This window comes from Triturus cristatus, chromosome 6 (genome assembly GCF_964204655.1).
Source record: "Triturus cristatus chromosome 6, aTriCri1.1, whole genome shotgun sequence".
Classification (NCBI taxonomy): domain Eukaryota; kingdom Metazoa; phylum Chordata; class Amphibia; order Caudata; family Salamandridae; genus Triturus; species Triturus cristatus.
In genome coordinates this window covers 1,791,374,054-1,791,395,784 of record NC_140589.1, presented here as the reverse complement: position 1 = coordinate 1,791,395,784, position 21,731 = coordinate 1,791,374,054, and the positions used below count along the sequence as shown (strand labels likewise).

The 21,731-nt window shown below is 45.6% G+C and overlaps 1 protein-coding gene across 1 annotated transcript in view; it reads left to right on the top strand.

Moving 5' to 3' along the window:
* The first annotated feature begins 7,501 nt into the window (after positions 1-7,501).
* Positions 7,502-21,731, top strand: part of LOC146822010 (cysteine-rich venom protein-like) — a 280,985-nt gene continuing 266,755 nt past the window's right edge. The window contains exon 1 of the mRNA XM_085609411.1: positions 7,502-7,585. The gene's annotated coding sequence lies outside the window, so the exon portion shown is untranslated. The remainder of the gene's footprint in view (positions 7,586-21,731) is intronic.

Below are 21,731 nucleotides of genomic sequence, written 5' to 3'. Positions count from 1 at the left end.
GAACCAAGTTGCAACTGAAGAGGAATTTGCAGTAGTAGTTATAAGGGAATCCAAACATCAGAGCGTGGTAGGTAGTAAGTAGACATGTGGTCTGAGACTGTGAAATGTAGAAAAAGAGTGCTAAGAAGAGTTCAAAGAACAGTGCCATTTTATATTTATGTGCATTATTTGTAACACGCAAAATGTAGATTTGTCCTCTAATTCTCATGTACAGACTGACATTTTTTTTTTTGTCCTCAAATGTGACAATCCATAAATGCCATAGTTATGGTGTGGTCAAGTTTTGGACTTGTGCCTGGTTCCACACCCAGATGTATATTCCTGTCCCTGTCACACCTACATTCAGCCTTTATTTAGAGGTGGTGAGGTTACCCCCACTTTAACCTCTCCATGGATTTAAATGTCTTAATCCTTGGACCATTAGTTTCTCATCCTCTAATTGGATTGGATTTATGAAGTACAAGGGGTTCCCAAGCGCTAATTCTCTTAGCTGAACTCTTGACACAGTCCAACTTGCCAAAACGCCTAGCCGCCTTCAGCCAAGCTGTACAGGAAGGTACGTTGCTGGAGACCCAATTGATACATATTTCCCTGTGTGCTATTATAATTACAATTAATAAAAGTTGCACTAGTAAGTTCCTGTTTTTCCCAATAAAGCCACCATTATCCAAGATCCCCAAAATAATCATAGAAAGGCTTACCTCTATCTTTCTTTTCAAATAGCCGTCAGTATCTTACCCACTTCTAGCCAGTAATCATGACCACCTGGGCACAGCCAAAACATGTGAACATCATCTGCTTTGGCCAATCCGCACTTCGGACAGCTCCGGATCTGCCCTCCTATAATGGATAATTTCTTGGGGGATCAATAAACCCTATGTAAAGTAAAAAGATGATTCATTTCTAATGGAGCATATGTAACAAATGACCATAGCATGTTCAGGGATACTTGCCACAAAGAAGTTAGATCGGTGTCGGGTAGCTCATCTTTCCACTTTCCCTCCAGTGGCATGTTATGGCGGTCTTCTTCCTGTACCACCATCCAGTACCATTTAGAAATTTCTTTTTTCGGAAGGGGATTGCCGCATAGTGCTGTCTCCCAGTTATTTGGGCTGCTGAGTTCTTGGCTTTGAGCCCATCTTGTCAATTGGAAATACTATGGGCCCGATTCACAGAACTAACTTAAGACAAAATCCTAAACTTACTAACATTTTCGTATTCACAGAAGGCACTTACTCATTTCGGTATTCACAGAAGTTAGGTTTCCTAACTTTAGGACTCCTAAATGCCTTCTGTGAATACCAAAAGTCTTAAAATTAGGATTTTTCTCAGTTTAGGAGTCCTAAAGTTAGGACTCCTAACTTTACTACTACTAAACTGAGAAAAATCCTAATTTTAAGGCTTTCGGTATTCACAGAAGGCATTTAGGAGTCCTAAAGTTAGGAGTCCTAACTTTACTACTACTAAATTGAGAAAAATCCTAATTTTAAGACTTTCGGTATTCACAGAAGGCATTTAGGAGTCCTAAAGTTAGGAGTCCTAACTATACTACTACTAAACTGTGAAAAATTCTAATTTTAAGGCTTTCGGTATTCATAGAAGGCATTTTGGAGTCCTAAAGTTAGGAGTCCTAACTATACTACTACTAAACTGAGAAAAATCCTCATTTTAAGACTTTCGGTATTCACAGAAGGCATTTAGGAGTCCTAAAGTTAGGACTCCTAACTTCTGTGAATACCGAAATGAGTAAGTGCCTTCTGTGAATACCAAAATGAGTAAGTGCCTTCTGTGAATACCAAAATGGTAGTAAGTTTAGGATTTTGTCTTAAGTTGGTTCTGTGAATCGGGCCCTTAAATCTGGACAAATGGTTGTTGGTTTCCTTCGATAAGTGCTCAAGAGATTGCACCATGTGTATTAGTTAAATGACCCCAATTCTCCATTGCGGCTTCCCTAAGTGACATAGACGGTGAATCTTGTAGGCACTCAGGAGTCCCAGGTGATTTCCAAATTGGGACCATGTAACTGTAGGGTAAGTCTAATATTATCCGAACTTGGATCCACAATTTGCATGCTGTGCTCAAAACCTTTAAGCAGAATGTTTTAAAAAAATCTATGGTGCCCGTATTTATACATAAAGTAGTTGCCATATTCGGCAAAGTTGTGCGTCAAAGCTCCATAAAATGGCCATCTTGATTGATAATTTATGATTAGGAACACTCTAAGATTTTTCAGCTGAAAGGCCACCTGCCATTTGTTTCTTACGTAACTTTTTCCAGGCAATTCTTGGGTTTTTGGAAGCCCAGGTGTAGCTAGTCAAGTCACTTTGTAGTTTCCTAAAGCCTCTTGCCTCAACGTGCATTGAATATGAAGGTAAACTTTGGGAGAATCATCATCTTGATCAGATCTACCCTGCCTATGACTGATAGTTTATAAAATGTGTACTGTGGCTCTGTGTTAAGGGATGTGATTTTTTTTAAACCATACAGCTCACTTTTTGTAAGGATATAGGCAATGGACACTGAAATGGGTCCCTTCCAGGCCCTAGAGTCATGTCCTTAACTTTTCAGGCAAACACTCACTGATTTCTGAATAATGAGCAGTGGTGGCTCGCCCAGGTAACGCTGTGGGACAGTAAGGCGGCGCGGTGTGGGGAGAGTAGTGGAGTTCAATATATAACAGGAAAGGAGAAAGTAATGAAATAAATCAATAAAACCACCTACCTTGTGCTTGCCGCATCGCCAACTCGGCGATGTGGAGAGCGCAAGGTAAGTGGTTTTATTTATTTATTTACTTTAATCTGTCCCACCGTATGTCGAACTCCACTACCAGCCACCCGCCCCGCTGTGCCCCACCTCACTGCCACACAACGTTACCTGTGCGAGCCGCCACTGATAATGAGTGTAAAAGCGTTAAGGTAACCATGTTATTCTGCTTACATTTCACATGCTTTACTTACATTTCACATGCTTTACTTAATCTTGCATTGCCTATGAGGGATTGCTTTTTCCAGAATGTTCTTTTTTTTCAGGCAGCATATTACTCTTATATGGTGCAAAATTTGAATTGAGTTGCATCCTTGTGTTTACAATTGGGTTGTGGCTGAAGGCAGTGCAAGTTTCTCTCAGTGGAACAGTATGGTGTTTAGCGCAGGAGAGGATGTGGCACTATGGCCAGAGCTGCTGAATTTGGAAATGGGGAACCAGTTTCAGACTTCATGACCAGTCCACCAGATCACTCTTCTCAGACAGCACATACCCATGCTAGACCTTAGAAGACCCTCTTGACCTTAGAACCCCTAGGGTCTTAGCACCTTGAAGGCCTGTCCACCAAAATCCATACTGAAGTTCACCTCCAGTCTTACAGGCAGGGATTTCGAAGCAGCATACCCTAGAGCAACAGTGTCTCTGTCACTGAGGTCACAGGGCCCTTTACGACAGGCAGTCTCACACATTGGTTTTGGTACAGTGTTTGATTAGATAAATTGCTGTTTTTATAAAGAAAGATACATTTGCTGTGTCATCTATCCGTATCTGATTGCCTAGGAATTTATTATTCGCAATGGTTGTTACCCTGTCCTAGGAATCATTTTAAATACCTTACAGGGGGTCCTTGTTATTTTCAAAATATCACACATTAGTACCTCCATTGGCCTTGTTTCACCAGGAGTAGTGCAACTCACCAGGAATCGGCAATGCAGGATTTGCACGCACACCAAACTAAGGGGCATATTTCCAAGAGAATGGCGAAGTGTGGTGTTAAGCAAACATTGCTAATGCGATGCTCTGCCATTCTGAAAACGCACCGATGTGCTGTATTAACAATGATATGGCACATCTTTGCGTTTTCCGTAGATCTGGTGCTAAACTCAGCTGCCTAGTGTCAACGCAGACACCCTTGCACCATAGTGCGAGGGTGCCTGCATTGAGGGAATTATTGTTTATGTGCATGAAAATGTCCCTTCCTGCACATAAAAAATCCAGATTGACAAACTGTAACTTCTATGTGTGCGGCATTTTGCAGTGCACATATAAGTTGCAAATCGTAATTTTCTAAATGATTGTTTATGTGCAGGAAGGAACACCTTCTTGCACATGAACAATCATTCATGGCGATCTGCTGTTTCTATGTTTGGTGCACAATGCAGCACACACAGAAACAGCAAAAACGAGGAGAAATTAAGCATTTCTCCTTCTTTTGCCATGTTAGGACCATGTTTTTCCTGGTCTTAATTTTGGCGCTGCCTCTTATTTGTGCAACCCTTGTAAATAGGTGGCAACGTCAAAATCAATGGGTATTGCGGCGGAACCCTCACCGTTACACCAATTGCACACCCCTTTCATTAACTGCATTTTTCATAAAGGCAGGGCAGGAATATTGCCCAAATCATGTTTAAAAACATTCATGTTTAATAAACACATCCTGATGTAGTGGTATAATTCGATGTGCTAAAATATAATGCTTCCACATTCTAAAAGTACACTTTTTTTAGTTGGCAAGACACCTTCTCTTATTCTAACATGATTGTTGTTGCATGATGTACATTGAAAGTGTTTTCATGGCTTGGTTCTGGCTAGGCTTGCCCACCTCCATTCTATTGTATTTTAATCGCTCAGTAAGTTACTGCTTTTAACTAGCAGAGGCCTGTCTGCAAGGGCTGAGGTGCCACGCCCCCACCTTTTTCCAGGCATAAAAAGTGTCTGTCAGGCTAAACAAAGGGCAGCCTGACAGACACGTTTCTTGTTCAGGTCAACCAGGCGGAAGCTTGACATGCGCTAAATGATCAGACTCCTGGCTGCCTAAGCAGAATTTTTCCAGGCTGAAGATTTCACAGCCCTGTGGGCGTGAACTTCTCAATCTGGCAAAAGTGGTTCGAGGTCCTCCCCCTTGTGATGAAGGGGAGCGCCACTGATTGCCTCGGACCTGGGCACTTCAGTTTTAAGCCCTGAATTGCCCAAGGCAGAGTGCCAATCAGTGGCACCTGATCACAGAGTGCGGTAGGGTCAGGAATCTCACTGACCCCATCCCACTCTGATATGAGGTTGGTACTGGTGCCTTCCAATCAGCCAATGAGGGAAGGCAGCAGTCCCAACCCTCCTGGGAACTTTGAGGCTTTCCTCTCGCAGAGAGCTGCAGTTAAGGTACGTTTTATGCATTTTTTATGGTTCATGCATATATGTATGATTGTATGTGTATCTAGCTAGTGCTATATAAAACTCTCAAATAAATTAATTAATTAATTTTTTATTGTTGTGAACGGGTGAATATGAGTGCGTAAATGCTCAGGTGTCAGTGATGTGTATGTGTGCATGTGTGGCTATCACCCCCTCCCTGGTAAAATTACTGTCTGCCACTGCTTTTAACACAGAAATGTAAACTTGGATTGCTATTCTGACATGGATTACCTTAGGGTGTTTGCAGTCTCTGCTGAAAATGTCAGGTTAAGAGCATTTAAAGCCCTGGCTGGGTGAGAGGAGTAAAAGAGCCTCATGAAGGGGCCAAAGCCAATGGTGGTATGGGAGTGGGACAGTGCTAACGAGGAAGGGGAATGGAGTGGGATGGAACAGTGACAACTGTATCAGTGGAGTTGACGGAGTGTCAGTGTTGAGGGTGTTGCTGAAAGTTCTGGGAAAATAGGTAATTTTCCTTTCTGCTCCAACAGCCTTGCATTCATCTGTACCCCAAACAAACCCATCTGCTGCTTGCCAAGAATAGGAGCTTTAGTCGAGCGCTTGCTGCAACACACTGGAGGAAAACATGTCTTGCACCCTGGGGGCAAAGGAAGATGATGTCCATCTACTCTTCTTTTGCCCGGCCTATAAGAAACCGAGAGACCGTTGGATCAGACCTCTATGTAAAAATATGGGGGTTAGATCCTATAAAGAGGCAGAGCGCATAATCAAGTCTAATACCTCGCAACTTGTGGTTTTTGGTACAAGCAGATTTTTATTTAATGTGTACCTTATTAGGAAACGGGCTGGTTATAAACTGTGAATGTTAGATTGTATACTGCTGCCCAGTCTTACCCTGTATAGAATGTTGGTGACATTGATCCTCTTAATTTTAAGCAATATTTTTATTTGTCTGGATTTTAGCTAATTTAATAATTGTATTTATGATCTTAAATGCGATAAAAACTTGTATATGATTATATTTATTGATTTTTTTTCGCCCCGTAACACGGAATGAATTTAACTGCTGGATTATGGCTATGTATGAAAAGAAAAAAGATGTGATTGTGTTTTATTTTCTGTATTCTGCTTTTAAGGCTAAAAAGCCGAAATAAAGTTTCACGAACGAATGGAAAACATGTCCTCTATACTTTTTTAGTGCCAGAGTAAGTGGTCATGGTTAAGGACTTTGGAATGGAGGGCATGGAATCAGTCAGAGTAGGTACTTTCTCTTTTCTGGCCCATTCTTACATTTTAACTGGAAAGTGTGGAACTCTAGTCTTACTGCAACTCTCAGTTTTCACACTGTTACTTCACATTTACGTGCACGTTTTGCACAAAAACTGCATTTCAGATTTGCCTGCTGCAGAATTCTTATGAATATCTTCAAACAAGTATATAGAATATAAGATGCGGCAAACAAGTTGTTTTGCAATTGCTTTAATCCAAGGGGATGTTTCTTAATATGTGGATAATTGTGTGGAGTTAAGTTTGCCTCACCTGTTCAGTTTTCTTTTTTTGGTGTTACATTGTTAAAATAGCATTGAAAATTCATATATTCATAGACATAAAGTGGTTGACAGTCTTCTTTTGTAGAGGTAATTTATGAATTTCAGGTTCTGGGGCCGGGTCTTGAAAATTAGTAGTTATTAACACAGGTGCCCAGTTAACCTCCTCCCACTATCTGTTTAATGAATAAATGTAGATTTATCCTTAAAACACTGGTCTGCGTTGGGCTAAATTTGGGCTCATACTTGAGCGTCTTTGGGCTTGGGAAGGGTCTCAAAATCTGGAAATATTGATTTTGCAATATAGAAAGTTTGCAAAGATTTTGCAAAGGGTGTTTCAGTTTTCCATTTAACCTTCACCGACTCATTACCTACTGTCGTACCTCTGCTGACGTTAAACATAGATGTATTCATAGGAGGTGATAGTTATTTACGGATGCGTTTTTCTTTGGATGCACGAGCTCCACCGTCTCGTCCACCCTACAGTCCTCTGCAACATGTCAGCTCTGTTTTGCCAGCAGCCCGTCAAGTGTTTTGAGCCATGTTTCGCCAGCGCTGCTTCAGGAAATACTGTCTGGTTCTTGAGCAGGAGTCATTGAACGGGGATAACTGCTCATGGTAGCACACAGGACACCTGAAGCCAGATCCTTCCTTTTGAAACTTGTATTTTCTTTGACACAGTGATTTATATACAGATGTACTGGTATTGTTGGCTGTTCCTATAAAGAGTCTATTTACATCCTATTACTCTCATTCACCCCACCTCCCATTCCTTCTCGAAGCACATGACATTCAGGTGAGCAGTGAGCTGCCTGTCACCTTCTTTGAGGACAGCCACCTTATAACTTCTCTTCTGAGCTTAGGAATAGCCGAAGGCACCCTGCGGCAGCCGGGCACTGGCACTGATGGTGAGTATGCCCAGCTTTTCGTGTCATCGATGTACATATCTGTGCTACCTACCCACGCCTCCTCTGGGTATAGCGCCTTCTTTTCAGTGCTAGAAATTGCATTTGCATGAGAGATCTGTGGGTGTTAGTCACAGGTGTGTCTCGTCATTAAATGATATAGTGGGTTAAATATGCAGGGGCATTATACAGACCCCAGCTCTACAGGGGGCCACACTTCAGATGCCCCCCAGTAAGCCTAGAGTTATAAAATATCAAAATAATACGGTAGCAAGCCAGGGGGATTCTGTAATGTTGCTTAAAAGTAGTTTTAATGCGCCTGCCGCAAAGTATGAAGCATTAATGAAACAGAGCTGTGTTATCTGTGAACTGGTCAGTGAGATACTGTTTTCGTTGTAAATTCCGTGCAATTACCTGCAGGACACAAATCACTTTTCTTTGTAATATAGCGTAGTCAGCTAAATAAATTATGAACTGACACAAAGAAGTGACCTGCATACTACAGGTTTATGTCTACAAATTTCCTGTTCTTATTCTTAATTGTTCATTATGTAAAGGTTACACAGAACGATTCCTTTAGGTATTAATATATAATTATTGGCGGTGCTAGGTAAATGAATATTGGTATAATAATTTCTCTTGCATTCAGATACAGCTGACATTCTATGTGTATTTAGACTCTATGGTGCAGATTTACAAGCCCCTTGCTCCACTTTTCCGTCACTTTTCCCATGTTAAAAGTGACGCAAAAGTAGCGCAAGGGGCTTATAAATCTGCCCCAGAGTTTTTTGAGCAATTGTACAATCATAAAAAAAAATTATTGGAAGATTGCAAGACTGCCAATAAAGCTTTACAACTTTGAAAAGTTTTTTTACAGTGGCTAATTACCAGTCACTTGCTGCTCACAGACCGTCGAAGCCTGACTGTGGGGCTGGTGATTAAAGACTGGAATATGATACAGCTCAACTGTAGAAAACATTACCATTCAAAAGCAGCAGCTAAAATTTATATAAAAATAAGCATTCATAAAAACTTTACAATAGCAAACATGATTGACTGCTGTGAGCTTGATGTTAAAAGCTGGAACATAATACTGTTAACTTTTAGAAATCATTACTGGTAAAAACGCCACGGCTAAAATTGTGACCGACCTAAACATTTGTAAAAACTTTACAGTAACAAATATGGTCGAACATGTATTAATTTAAATCTTTACGATTGACAAACAAACACATCATGGCTTCAGATTTAAGATTAGGGTAGGATCTACTTAGAGCTCTGTTGCTCAAATGCTGCACTGGCTGATCAATTATTGGAAGCCTTACACTAGCAGATAAAACTGGCCATGTGTTCATATACACTCAACATTTGTTAGCTGCACACCTGTTTACTTTAAAGTTGACTTGGAGGCTGCTGATAGGGACGATTTTGAAGGGGAGACACCCCTTGGTGATAAACATTACCTAGCAAAAAAGAACGAGCACTGGACAGGATCCGCTGTTTACCGGTCTGTGAAAAGTGCATGTGGGGCTGGCCCTCAGGGGCATACCTCGTGGACCTAGGCAGTCCAGAGAGAAGACTCAAATGCTGGGCACAAGTCGAGGGTACACCTGGGTAGACGGCGTTGTTTGCATTGCTGGGGTTGTATTTATTCAGGGAGGACGATGGTAGTGTTTTCACAGGGAGGTTGCCCTCCACCACCTTCACTGCGAAAAGAGTGTGTTTAACATGAAAAGAAATCACTGCTGTTTGAATCTGCATTTGGATGAACTATTTAGTTCATTTTATCTGGCAAATGTATTTTTTTAAACATATTTTATTAGGTTTTTAAAGTACCACTTGGGAGAGCCCGACATAATCCACATGGAGACAAGATATTGAAAGGTTACCAGACGTGGAAACATCAATGGGTACAGTTCGTATATGTAACAAAAGCGAAAAAACTGCAGACTTTCTCACCCCTCCCGCATTGGCAAGCAAATTTCAGTACACATGACTACCCAAAGAGATAAAACAATACATCATACAATGTGGCCCGCAAACATCCCATGGAACTACTTTTACGGGGATTGCGAAGGAAGAGGAGGGAGGCCGATGCCCCGGTATGTAGCCCATCGAGACCGTTCACTTGAAATACCGCCATCTCCGCGCCCATGCATTTCAGCTCTCTTCGCCTCTTTCCTATTGTCGGTGGAGAAGTTCCCTTCCATAAATGTGCAATATCATGTTTGGCGATTGTGAGCGCAAGGAAGAGTAGGTGTTGCTTATATCGGTTCCCACCTATGTCCTCTGTGCTATGAAGCAGAAACAGTCGTGGATTGTGTGGAAGGTCCCAGGACAGCACCTCTTTAAGGCATGTCGATACCCTACGCCATAAAGGCAGTAATGCCATGCAACTGTCCCCTCCTCGCTGTCACAGCTTAAGCACTGAGGGGATGCCACAACTCACATCCTCCAGAGACGAAGACGTGTGTAATACACGCGATGAACATGCTTAAACTGAATAAGACGGTATCTGGAGGCTACCGCGGCACCCCGAGGACTAGGTATTGCCTCCGCCCAGTCATCGTCCGTCAGGTCTGGGATGTCGCCCTGCCACGCCTTCCTCGTTTTTTTAGGGTCGTGCTGGAGTGCATCGTCAGTGTCTGGTATATCTGTCTTATTTTGTGTGCGCCTAGATCGCCCATAAGAAGGCGGCCTTCTAGCGTATGAAATTCAGGGAGGTCAGTTAGGTTTGCAAGCGAGGGGGTCAAAGCATGGGGTAATTGGAGGTACCTATAGAACTGGGTTTTATGGAAATGAAACTCCTCCTGCGGTCGCCGAAACGATTTAAGGATGTTGCCCCGCATAATGTCCCCCAGTGTGGAAATACCAATCTGGTCCCACTGGCGGAACTCCTTCAGTGCGTCCACCTGACACAAATAATTACCTTGCCATAAGGACGTTGCCTGCGTCAGCCGCATGTGCCATCCCATTCGCCGGACGGTATACCGCCATAGCCTGATCGTTGTTCGGCTGGTTTGTGGTAAGAAGTTGAGATTATGTGCACTATATAGTAACCGCAGGAGGGGAGTCCTTTCCATGGCTGTGAGTTCTAGTGCGATCGCCGGACATATAGGTGAATTATACCACCAGTTGTTAATGACTAAAAGGTGAGCCGCCACATTGTTGGATATTGGTATACGTCAGCAGCAGCGATGCCTCCGCTATAGGTGGATTGCACTCAGGTCTGTAGTGCCACTCTAATCGCCCCTCCCCCCCCCCATAAAAATGTATTATGTATGGCGTTACTTTGCGTGAACCATGCTTGCAGTATATGATATGGGAAATTTCAAAGACCGTAGAGCACCCCGGGGGAAAGAGACCATTTTAAAAATGTCAGACCATCCATATAATGAGAGAGGTAGGGAAGACCAAATAGTAGTCTCATCACGAAGGTTAGCGAGGAGCGGATTTATGTTGCGTGCCCATGAATCTGTGGACAGGGAGACACAAACACTCCCAAATATTGGAAACCGTCTGTGGGGTGTTTTAGTTGGGATGCCTACATGGTTCTGCCCTGATGGCCACATACTGGGAACAGTACTGATTTAGCAGGGTTACTGTGAAGCCCAGTGGTCTGGCCAAAGACCCGGAGAATCTGCAGAATACGTGAGCCCGAGATCCATGGGTCGGTCATAAAAAACAAGACATCATCTGCGCATAACGCAATACGGTCTGGCTGTGATTGTGGCAAGTCAAAGCCTCTAAACACCGGATCCCTACAAACCCACGCCGCCAGAGGCTTCACCACCAAGGCAAAGAGGAGAGGGGACAGGGGGCAGCCCTGCTGCGTGCCTCGACCAATGGGGAAGAAGGGAAAACGATGACCATCAATGCGCACTGAGGCCATAGGTTCCGTATAGAGTAGGCCCCCCTTCTGCCTCACCTGAGGGTCGAAACCCGGTCTAGGCCCAGGACGCAGCCACCTCAGCCTCAGCCAAAGGACGCTCCACTCAGTGCTCGTGCCCACCCACGATCCTACGGTGGTAATCCTTCTCCAGCTCCACACCAGACATGCTGAGTGGATTCTCCGTCCAATGAGCCACGGATGAGCTGCCCCAAAGTCAGTTGGGGTAGGATATTTGACGGATAATTGTGATGGACGCATGGAGCCTATTCAAGCTGCGTCCGTCATGCTGGCTGACCAAGCCATGCCCCCTGGTAAACGTTTTTTAATGGTGACATTGTAGGCTTCATTTAAAAAAAATATATATTTTATTATGGATGATACATTTAATTGGGTCCTAAGAAGCTGAAAATATTTTCAAATAAATTCCGTTATAAAAAAACACAATAAAAATGTTTTTCAGAACGGTTAATTCTAGAAAGTTCTGTCCAACAAGGAAGGCTGGCAGTAAAGAGGCGCAGTTACTGCAAGCCTTGCTTCTCGTTAGCAAGGACTAAGAGCACAAAGTGCCTGTTACGCACCACTTGCAGGTTTTCAAAACATAAATACAATGCCAATGCGAGACCCATTGCATTGCAAAAGCTTGTTTTATATATAACTCCCACCCACTCTGGTAGTGACATGCTTCATCATCGGGTTCACCCCGACCCTAAAAAGCCAGGGTGGGCTCAACTGTATTCAAGGGAGCTCTTTGTATATTATGGTGTCTGGGGGAAGCTACCTGTAAAAAAAAATGCCTCACCTACTCCCAAGGTATCCCTCTATCAGTATGGTGGATAGGCAATGGTTTAAAAGAATTAATATATGAGGGGCATACTAATTGTCCTATGACCCTCGTGTGTACAACATGTTTCTGTCTTACTCTAATGGTCGCAAAATGTCAAGGGCATTCGTCAGTGCAAGTTTGTTTTACTTATACTCCCCCAGTGACATCCTGTGAATAACTTTTCATGGTGGCATGCACATATATTAAGGCATGAAAGGCATTACATACTTGCTGGTCTAATGGTACCTACAGGTAGAGATACATAAAAAGATACAAATTTGTGTACAGTGATAAGCGGGTTGACGTATTACACAAAAAACACAACAAAAATATGTGTTTATCAACTCTCATACAAAGGTTATATCACTCCTACAATGCTGATTACGGTGCAGTCTGAATCGCCTGCTGCACTAGTATTTTAATGTGGGCTAAGCCATGCACATGTGTTGCTTAGTATTGAGACTCATGGAGGAACAAATGCACAATCACATTTTTATAGTGATGGTCCATGAACAATCCTGTAATCATGCGAATAAAACAGTGAGCCATGAATTGTGGCTAACATACATGATAAAGTGGCATACAATGGTCTTTGCAACTTACCCTAAAGTGGGAATTTTCAGACCCCTTAGGTGTAGAGGGAGGTTTGGCCCTGTAGTCAGACCCTAAATCCTAATCAGTCGGTAAACCGCTGGGAACAATGTCCTAACACTGAAAACAGAATAAAACAGACAGATATACTTTAATATGAATACAAATCAGGCTGTTAACTCATAAAAATGCTTTTGTGGGTTAGAAACCAGAGGAGCGCAGGAGTGCTGCTCAGGACAAAAGCCCAATTGTTACTCAAGTCTTCAAGGGACCCAAACCATCCATGTACCCTACTTTGGTCAAATCGCGACCATCTTTTGGTACAACTGAGTGTGGCTTCGAGAGGCATTTTTATGTCTCATGCAGAGCTCAGCCAGACCGGGTTAGCAATTGTGAAAGTAAAGGAATGACGCCTAGTGCTGGGTGTATGGGCATCATAGTGCCCAGGGCTGATGCGAAATGTAGTCCTCATTTCCCAACGCACTACTGTCGGCTGTAACGGCATGCTGAAATTCTAGCGGGGTGAGGAATTTGATTTCACTTTCACAAATGTGGCTTACAGGTGATATAACTTGTAATCGAATACATGCATAGAAAATGAGTGTTAACCATACAATTGCTCAATGTACTGGAGTGTCAGCATTTAAAGGTGTAATAAAGGTGTCGGTTAATTTTAGCCCATGATAATATAAAAAAAAGAAAAATCCACAACTAATTGGGTTTTTATAGAAGTTGTTGCTAGTTCTAACTAAGATGACTTGCCCTGGATTTTAGGCATACTGTCGAAGAAGAGGTGTGAGATTTCACAGGTAAAGATGTAGCATTGATAAAAAGTGCAAAACCTGTCAAGATTAAGTTCAAACCCAACGCAGTCTTTCCTAGAATTAAAAAAATATGGACATCCAAAAGAGGCAGAGAAAGATGGAAAGGAATGGAGGTTAGGAATGAAGCCTGTCATTGAACATTTGAACATGTGAGAGAGGAAATGGTAAATGGTGAATTGTGCAAGAGTTGAGGAAGATAAAAGAATTAGTGATCCCATGTTGTCCGATGGCACCAAATCCTGCAGTAATGTAGTTCCAGGTTCCTGCAGATGCTGAATGGTATACAGTAAAATAATTGTGTCAAGTGTTCTTCTCCATGCCAGTGCATGAGTATATTTAATTTCATTCTTCATTTCCTTTCCCATATAAAGTGTTTGGTGTCTACTTCCACAGAGGTACACTGAAAGTCCCTAGAATTTTAGTCAGATTATAAAGAAAAATTTGGTGAATCTGCTGTTACCCTTTAACTCATTCCTGATGCAGTATATTGCATCAAGACAAAATAAGGCCTTAAGGTAGATACAATTGCATTACTGAAGGTTTACCCCGTACAAAATGTAGTGCTATTAGAAAAAACATGTTTTATCTTGGTCATCACATTGATAAAGGAGCAAGTAAAATCTCTAAAGAACATTTTTATGCAATTCTGAAGATAAGTCCTCCAATCACCCAGAAAGAGGTGAGGATGTTCCTGAGAAGTGTTGCCTACTGTCATCAGTGGATTCCAAAATGTTGTTTAACTGCAAACCTTTTAATAAAGCTAGTAGTGGACATTAAGGATGCAGTACCATTGATGATGAATGTATGAAGGCATTCTATGATTTAATTAAACCATTATGCAATTCTCCTGCCATTGGAATGGGCAGTTCTACCTCTTTGTTCATGGAAAAGGGAGGTATACTGCTGATGTTTGCCAAAAAAGGGGGGTAATGAGGCCTATTAGTGGGAAGAAGTTCTGGAAGAATTCAGTGCATTTTAATTAAGTGTTTTAGATAAATTTGGCAGCTCCTGTCCTGACTTGGCTGAGGAAAGATGGCTCCCTGTTGGTTTCCCCTCTTCTTGGTTCTTGAGCTTATACCTACTTCCCTTGAACCTTAGTGTGGTTTGTTTAAGGCTGACACCTTTCGCTCGGGATTTCCCCTTGCCATTCTTTGATGCTTTGTTTAGTTTAGCGATGTTCCTGTATATAATCAATACTTTCTCTGTTTTGCATTTTGTATCTTGTAATGATTTGCATTGCCATCGACCTAATGTATGTTCTCAGACTGAATAACCATTTTTATATATGTGGTTATCTGTATTTATTTTATGATTAAAGTAATTGAAACATGTACCTTTGACTAATCTGCTAATAAACCTTCATAGTTTGAAAGCCATCCTCCCTGTAGTATTTGTGGTGCCAAATAGGTTTCAATGTAGTTTGATTTATGGTCCTTGTTAGAATCCGGGTTCTCTGGTTGGCACAGGTAGGTACTTGTGACAAGCAGGGAAACTTTCCTCTTGTCAGGGTAAGGGGTTACACTACTAAAACAACCCCTTGCTCACCCTCTAGGTAGCTTGGCGCGAGCAGACAAGGCTTATCTCAGAGCGTTATACGTTAAGCATTAAACGATTAAACGATTAAAAATACACAATACGGTTGCTTAGTTGGTAGAAGATTGCTTAGTTTCTCTTAAGTTCTTAAATGCGACACTTTAAGTCAATGTACCTTAGATGCGACACGCAGGGCAACGAAAGTGTTGCAGGGATGCCGATATGTTGAGGTTCTTGGTGCAAAAGAAATAAAGACGGGATCTTCCAGATGCGTTACGCTTCTCCGATGTTGCGGAAAAGGCTCGACTCGATGCGTCAGCTACTGCGGCGTCACCCTTGACGAGATGCGATGACAGCGGCCTTGGCAGCGGCACTCTTCTCCGACGTTGCGAGACGCTTCCGCTCGATGCGATGCTGCAGCGGCGACACCCCTTCTGCGAGATGCGACGACAGCGGCTCCGACGGCGGCTCGCTTCTCCGTGGATGCGAGGCGCTTTTCTGGTTGCGGTGCAATGTGACAACTACGATGGCAGCGATGGCGACACGCTTCCTCCTCGATGAGAGACTCTTCTCTTGATGCGGTGCAATGCGACAGCTACGTTGGCTGCGATGGCGACACGCTTCTTCAGCGTTGTGGGACACTTCCGGAATGATGCGAGACGCTTCCGCTCGATGCGATGCTGCAGCGGCGACACTCTCTGAGAGATGCGACGACAGCGGCTCCGACGGCGGCATGCTTCTCTTCTTTGCGTCGCGCTTCCAGCTCCTTGCGACACGCAGTCCCTCAGAAGGCCCAACAACAGCAGCAGGCACTTCCAAAAGACTCTGGGGAGCTGGGGGTGAAGTCCACTGGTCCTGGGACTTCGTTCAGGGGGCAAGCTCAGTTCAAGCCCTTGGAGATCTTTTCAAAGCACAAGTTGAAGCAAAGTCTTTAGCAGTCTTTCTCCTCTCCATCAGCAGCAAGGCAACCACTGCAGGCCAATCCCTCAGGTAAGGGACAGTTACTCCTCCTACAGATTTCCCAGTTCCTTCTCCTCTGGCAGAGGTTCTTCTTGTTTCAGCAGGATCTAATTTCTTGGGAGCAGGCTCCCAATACTTATACCCCTAATTCCTTTGTTCCTCTGGGGTTGAGGGGCCTTTGCCCAGTTCAAACCAGTTCTTGAGCACTCTGTTGACATGACTCTGCCTTTCTATTCAGGTTGCAGGGCAGAGCCATCAGCCGCTCCGCAGGAGGTGGAGCCAGCATTGTGGTAGCAGAGCACAACCCTATTCAGAGCCCAGGTGTACTCCTCCCACCCATCTGACTGCCAATCTTCCTATTCACCACCAGGCTGCCTAGCCCTGCCCCTCTGGGTTTCCCCAGCCCTGTCACTCACACAACCAGATAGGCAGATACACATCATAGCAGAGTCGGGCTGAAATGGTCAAGCAAGCAAATACCAACTTTCTAAAAGTGGTATTTGCAAACACAGAATATTAAAATAAACTTTACTAAAAGATGTATTTTATTATTCTGATTTCAGGCATACTAAAGTCGAATTTCTACCATGTTCCCTGGGTCTGTTAGGATCATAGAATGTAACAATTCTAACAGCCCATTCTGGCCTATGGAGAACAGGTAGCCTTACAATAGTGAAAAACGAAAATGGCTGTAATTCACTATTAGGACATGCCACACACATCAGGGCTTGTCCTACCTTATGCTTACAATGCACCCTGCCCTTGGGCCTACCATAGGGGTGACTGATATGAAGTTAAGGGAAGGTTTAGGGACTGGCAAGTGTGTGCACTTACCCAGTCAGCATGACAGTACCAGACTGCACGCAGGTTCTGCAATGGCAGACCTTAGATCCATTTTACCAGGCCGCTTCTGTGGGTGGCACAACCAGTGCTGCAAGCCCACCAGCAGCATTTGTATTTACAAGCCCTGGGCACTCCTGGTGCACTTTACTGGGGTCTGACAGTAAACCAAATAAGCCAATCATGGAATCCAACCAACATATACATTTTAAATAGGGAGCACTTGCACTGTGGCACTGGTTGGCAGTGGCACAGTGCTCTGAGCAGCTAACACCAGCAAAACACATGAGGCACAGCGACAAAAAAGTGGAAGGGAGACACACGCCAAGGTGCCAGGTCTAACACGTGTCCCCTCCAGCTGAAAAGTGGGAAGAACTACCCTACCCCAGGGAGTTCCTCATCACTAAGGCGGAAAAATCTGGACAGACCGTCAGCATTGGCGTGATCTGTACCAGGGCGATGTTCCACCGTGAAATCCATACCCTGTAGGGAAATGGACCACCTCAACAGCTTTGGATTCTCACCCCTCATATGCATCAACCATCTGAGGGGCCTGTGGTCTGTCTGAACCCGGAAGTGAGACCCAAACAGGTATGGTCTTAGCTTCTTCAGCGCCCAGACCACAGCAAATGCCTCACGCCCAATAGCACTCCATCTCTGTTCCCGTGGAAGTAACCTCCTGCTAATAAAGGCTACAGGTTGATCTAGGCCCTCTTCATTAATCTGTCAAAGAACAGCCCCCACACCATGCTCTGAAGCGTCTGTCTGAACGATAAACTCTTTGGAGAAGTTGGGAGCCACAAGCACGGGCGCCGTGCGCATAGCAGCTTTCAGGGCCTCAGAAGATTTCTGACAGGTGTCAGTCCAGATCACCTTCCTGGGCTGCTTCCTTGAAGTCAGCGCTGTCAAGGGGCAACAATGTTGCCATACCCCTTGACAAACCTCCTGTAGTACCCGGTGAGACCTAGGAAGGCTCTCACCTCCGTCTGGGTTTTGGGCGACTCCCAATTCAGGATGGTTTCTATCTTGGGTTGAAGGGGTGCCACCTGGCCACTCCCAACTTGGTGCCCCAAGTACACCACTGAACCCTGCCCGATCTGGCACTTACTCGCCTTGATCGTGAGGCCTGCCCTCCGCAGCGCCATCAACACTTCCCAGAGGTGGCGCAGGTGTTCCTCCCACGTGGAGCTGAACACTGCGATGTCATCCAGGTATGCTGCACTGAACGAATCCAGCCCAACCAACACCTGGTTGACCAACCTCTGGAAGGTGACAGGGGCATTTTTCATCCCAAAGGGCATAACCCGGAACTGGTAATGCCCATCAGGGGTGGAAAATGCTGACCTCTCCTTGGCCCCATCGGTCAAGGCGATCTGCCAGTACCCAGACGTTAAATCAAACGTGCTGAGGTAGTTGGCAGCCCCTAGCCGATCTATGAGCTCATCAGCTCTGGGGATGGGGTGTGCGTCAGTCCTGGTGACCGAATTGAGTCCTCTGTAGTCCACACAGAACCGGAGTTCGGGTGTGGCTCCCGGTGCTGCAGCCTTTGGGACCAAGACCACTGGGCTGGCCCAAGGACTGCTTGAGGACTCAATTACCCCAAGGGCGAACATCTTAGAGACATCCTCCTTGATGCAGGCCCTTACCCTGTCAGTCACCCTGTAGGCCTTGTGCCTCACAGGTGTACTATCCCCAGTGTCCACATCATGGACGCACCAATCAGTGACACCGGGAACCAGGGAAAACAGGTCAGAAAATTGTCCCAGCAGCTGGCGACAATCATTCTGTTGCTCAGGGGTCAGGGTGGAAGAGAGGATGACACCATCCACTGACCGATCTTGCTCCTTGACTGACAGGAGGTCAGGAAGAGGCTCGGTCTCCTCCTCCATCCCAGCATCTGTCACTAAGAGCATGCCCACTTGGGACCTCTCCAAGTGGGGCTTGAGGCGGTTGACATGTAGGACGCTTAAGGGGTTCATAGGAGACTTCAGGTCCACCAAATAGGTAACCGGACTCTTGCGCTCCACCACCTCAAAGGGACAGGTCCACTTATCCTGGAGCGCACAGGGCTCCACTGGGGCCAAGACCCATACCTTCTGTCCCGGCTGAAGCTCTACCAGAGTGGCATTCTCGTCGTACCACCGCTTCATCTCCTCCTGACTGGCTTCCAGGTTTGCCTCAGCAAGTTCCCTGAAATGCCTAGTCTGGTTCCTGAAGGCCAGCATGTAACTATATACATTCTGGGGAGGTTTCCTGGGAGATAGCTCCCAGCCTTCCCTGACCAGACTTAGAGGTCCTCTCACGGGGTGTCCGTACAAAAGCTCAAAGGGACTGAACCCTAGAGACTTCTGTGGCACCTCTCTGTAAGCAAAGAGAAGGCATGGTAAGAGGACGTCCCACTTACGCCTCATGGGTCCTTCCAGGCCCATTATCATGCCTTTGAGGGTTCGGTTGAATCTCTCAACCAACCCGTTTCCTTGGGGGTGGTAAAGTGTGGTGAACTTGTAGGTTACACCACACTCTTGCCAAAGGGATTTCATATATTTAGATATGAAATTGGTACCTCGGTCAGCCACCGCCTCTAGAGGGAATCCCACTCGGGAGAAAATTCCCATCAGCGCACGTCCCACCACGGGGGCCGTCACTGTCCTCAGAGGGATGGCTTCCGGGTACCGGGTGGCATGGTCCACCAGGACCAGGATGAACCTATTGCCCATCGCTGTCCTGGGGTCCAGTGGCCCTACAATGTCAATCCCCACTCGCTGGAATGGGGTACCGACCACAGGGAATGGTTGGAGTGGAGCCTTCTGCTTCCTTCCACTCTTCCCACTTGCCTGGCAAGTTTGCATGTTCTGCAGTGAGTATCTGAACTACTGCGCATTTGGGGCCAAAAGAAGTGGGTAACAAGCCTTTCTAAGGTCTTGTCCTCCCTCAAATGTCCTGCTAAGGGTACATCGTGAGCCAGCCCCAGTAGGAAGGCTCTGAAGCGCTGGGGTACCACCAGCACACGGGCTGACCCAGGCTCAGCAACCTTAGGCTCAGAATACAGGAGGTCGTTCTCCCAGTAAATGAAATGTGTTCCGGACTGATCACCGTTGGCCTGGTCTGCAGCCTGCTGCCGCATACCCACAAGAGAAGGGCATTCTTTCTGCTCCCTGCAGAACTCTTCCCTGGAGGGTCCTCCTTCCTGCTGCCAATGGGTCAGCTCAGGCAGGTCCCCCAGTTCAGCTATCTGTTCCCCTGTAGGTTCCAGGGCATCCCCCTCAGGGTCTGCTCCCTCCTGGACCGTGGGAACTTCGGGGGCCAGCTTCCCACGCCCCCTGTTCCTTCTCTTTAAGGCCGGTCCCTGGGCCTCCCTCTCAGGCTCCAGGACCTCTTGAGTACCTCTACTGGCTGCCATGGACCGTGTGGTGACACACGCCCAATCCGGCATACCCAACATCTCCAGGTGAGCACTCTGCTCCACCTTAGCCCAAGGTGAGCTCTCCAAGTCGTTCCCTAACAGACAGTCTACAGGCATGGCGGGCCTCACAGCTACCTGAAAAGTACCAGAGACCCCCCCCCCACTGAAAGAGAACCTGAGCCACTGGGCAGTGATTCTCGGTGTTGTCGGCGGCAACAACCGGATAGAATGCTCCTGGGACAACCTGCTCCTGAGACACCAGGTGGCGCTTGACAGCGTCTCTGAGAGCTTCAACCCTATGGCCATTTATGGTCACCCACTGCCTGTATTTTTTAGTGTTCTCAGGCAGCTGGGTTTGGGGGACCACTTCACGGTCTCCTAATGAGACCAGGGACATCTTTGTGGGACCCCACCCATCTCCTCCCCCAGAGCTACACTAGTCACCTGCCGGGATGGGGCACCACTGGGTGCTGGTTTACCAAACAATGGACATTTCACATCAGAGGCAAAATGCCCCATGTTACCACACTTGTAATATCTGATGGGCCCCTTCTGAACAGGAGTACCTGACGGGGCCCCTGTCGGTTTCTGTGGTGGGGGAGGCTGAGAAACTTTCCCTTGGTTCCCTTGGGGACTACTTTGGGGCCTCTTCTGGAACTCCCTCTATTTACCCTTGTCCCTCCAATCTTCTGCTGGGGACCCTGACCACCTTTGGCGGAATCTCCCACTTGACCCTTGTGGACCCTGGTACTGACCCAGCGGTCCGCCTCCTCAGCAAGCTTCCTAGGGTTAGTCAGCCTACTATCAATCAGGTGCTGGCGTAGCTCAGGAAAACAATTACTGGACAAGTGCTCCCATGCCATTAAATCAAGAAGCCCTTGAAAATCATTATCTTTGCTACCCTTCACCCAACCAGCCAGTGCTCTGCAAAAAAAAGTCACATATTCAACATACGTACTGTTTGGAATCTTGGTGCAACCCCTGAACCTTTGCCTATACAACTCAGGGGTCAACCCATACCTAGACATCAAAGCAGCCTTCATATGGGGATAGGAATTATAATCATCTGAAGGCAAATCCAGCAGTGTATCCCGCCCCTCACTAAGGAACCGTCCCCACAACCCCGCTCCCCAATTCTTCTCAGGGACCCGGTGGGAAGACATGGCTACCTCATAGGCCTTAAACCACTGCCCTATGTCATCATTCTTGAAGAATTCCTTCACCACATCCTTGGGTATGTACACCCTTGATTCTGTCTGCACTGACGGGGTGCTGCCACCAGA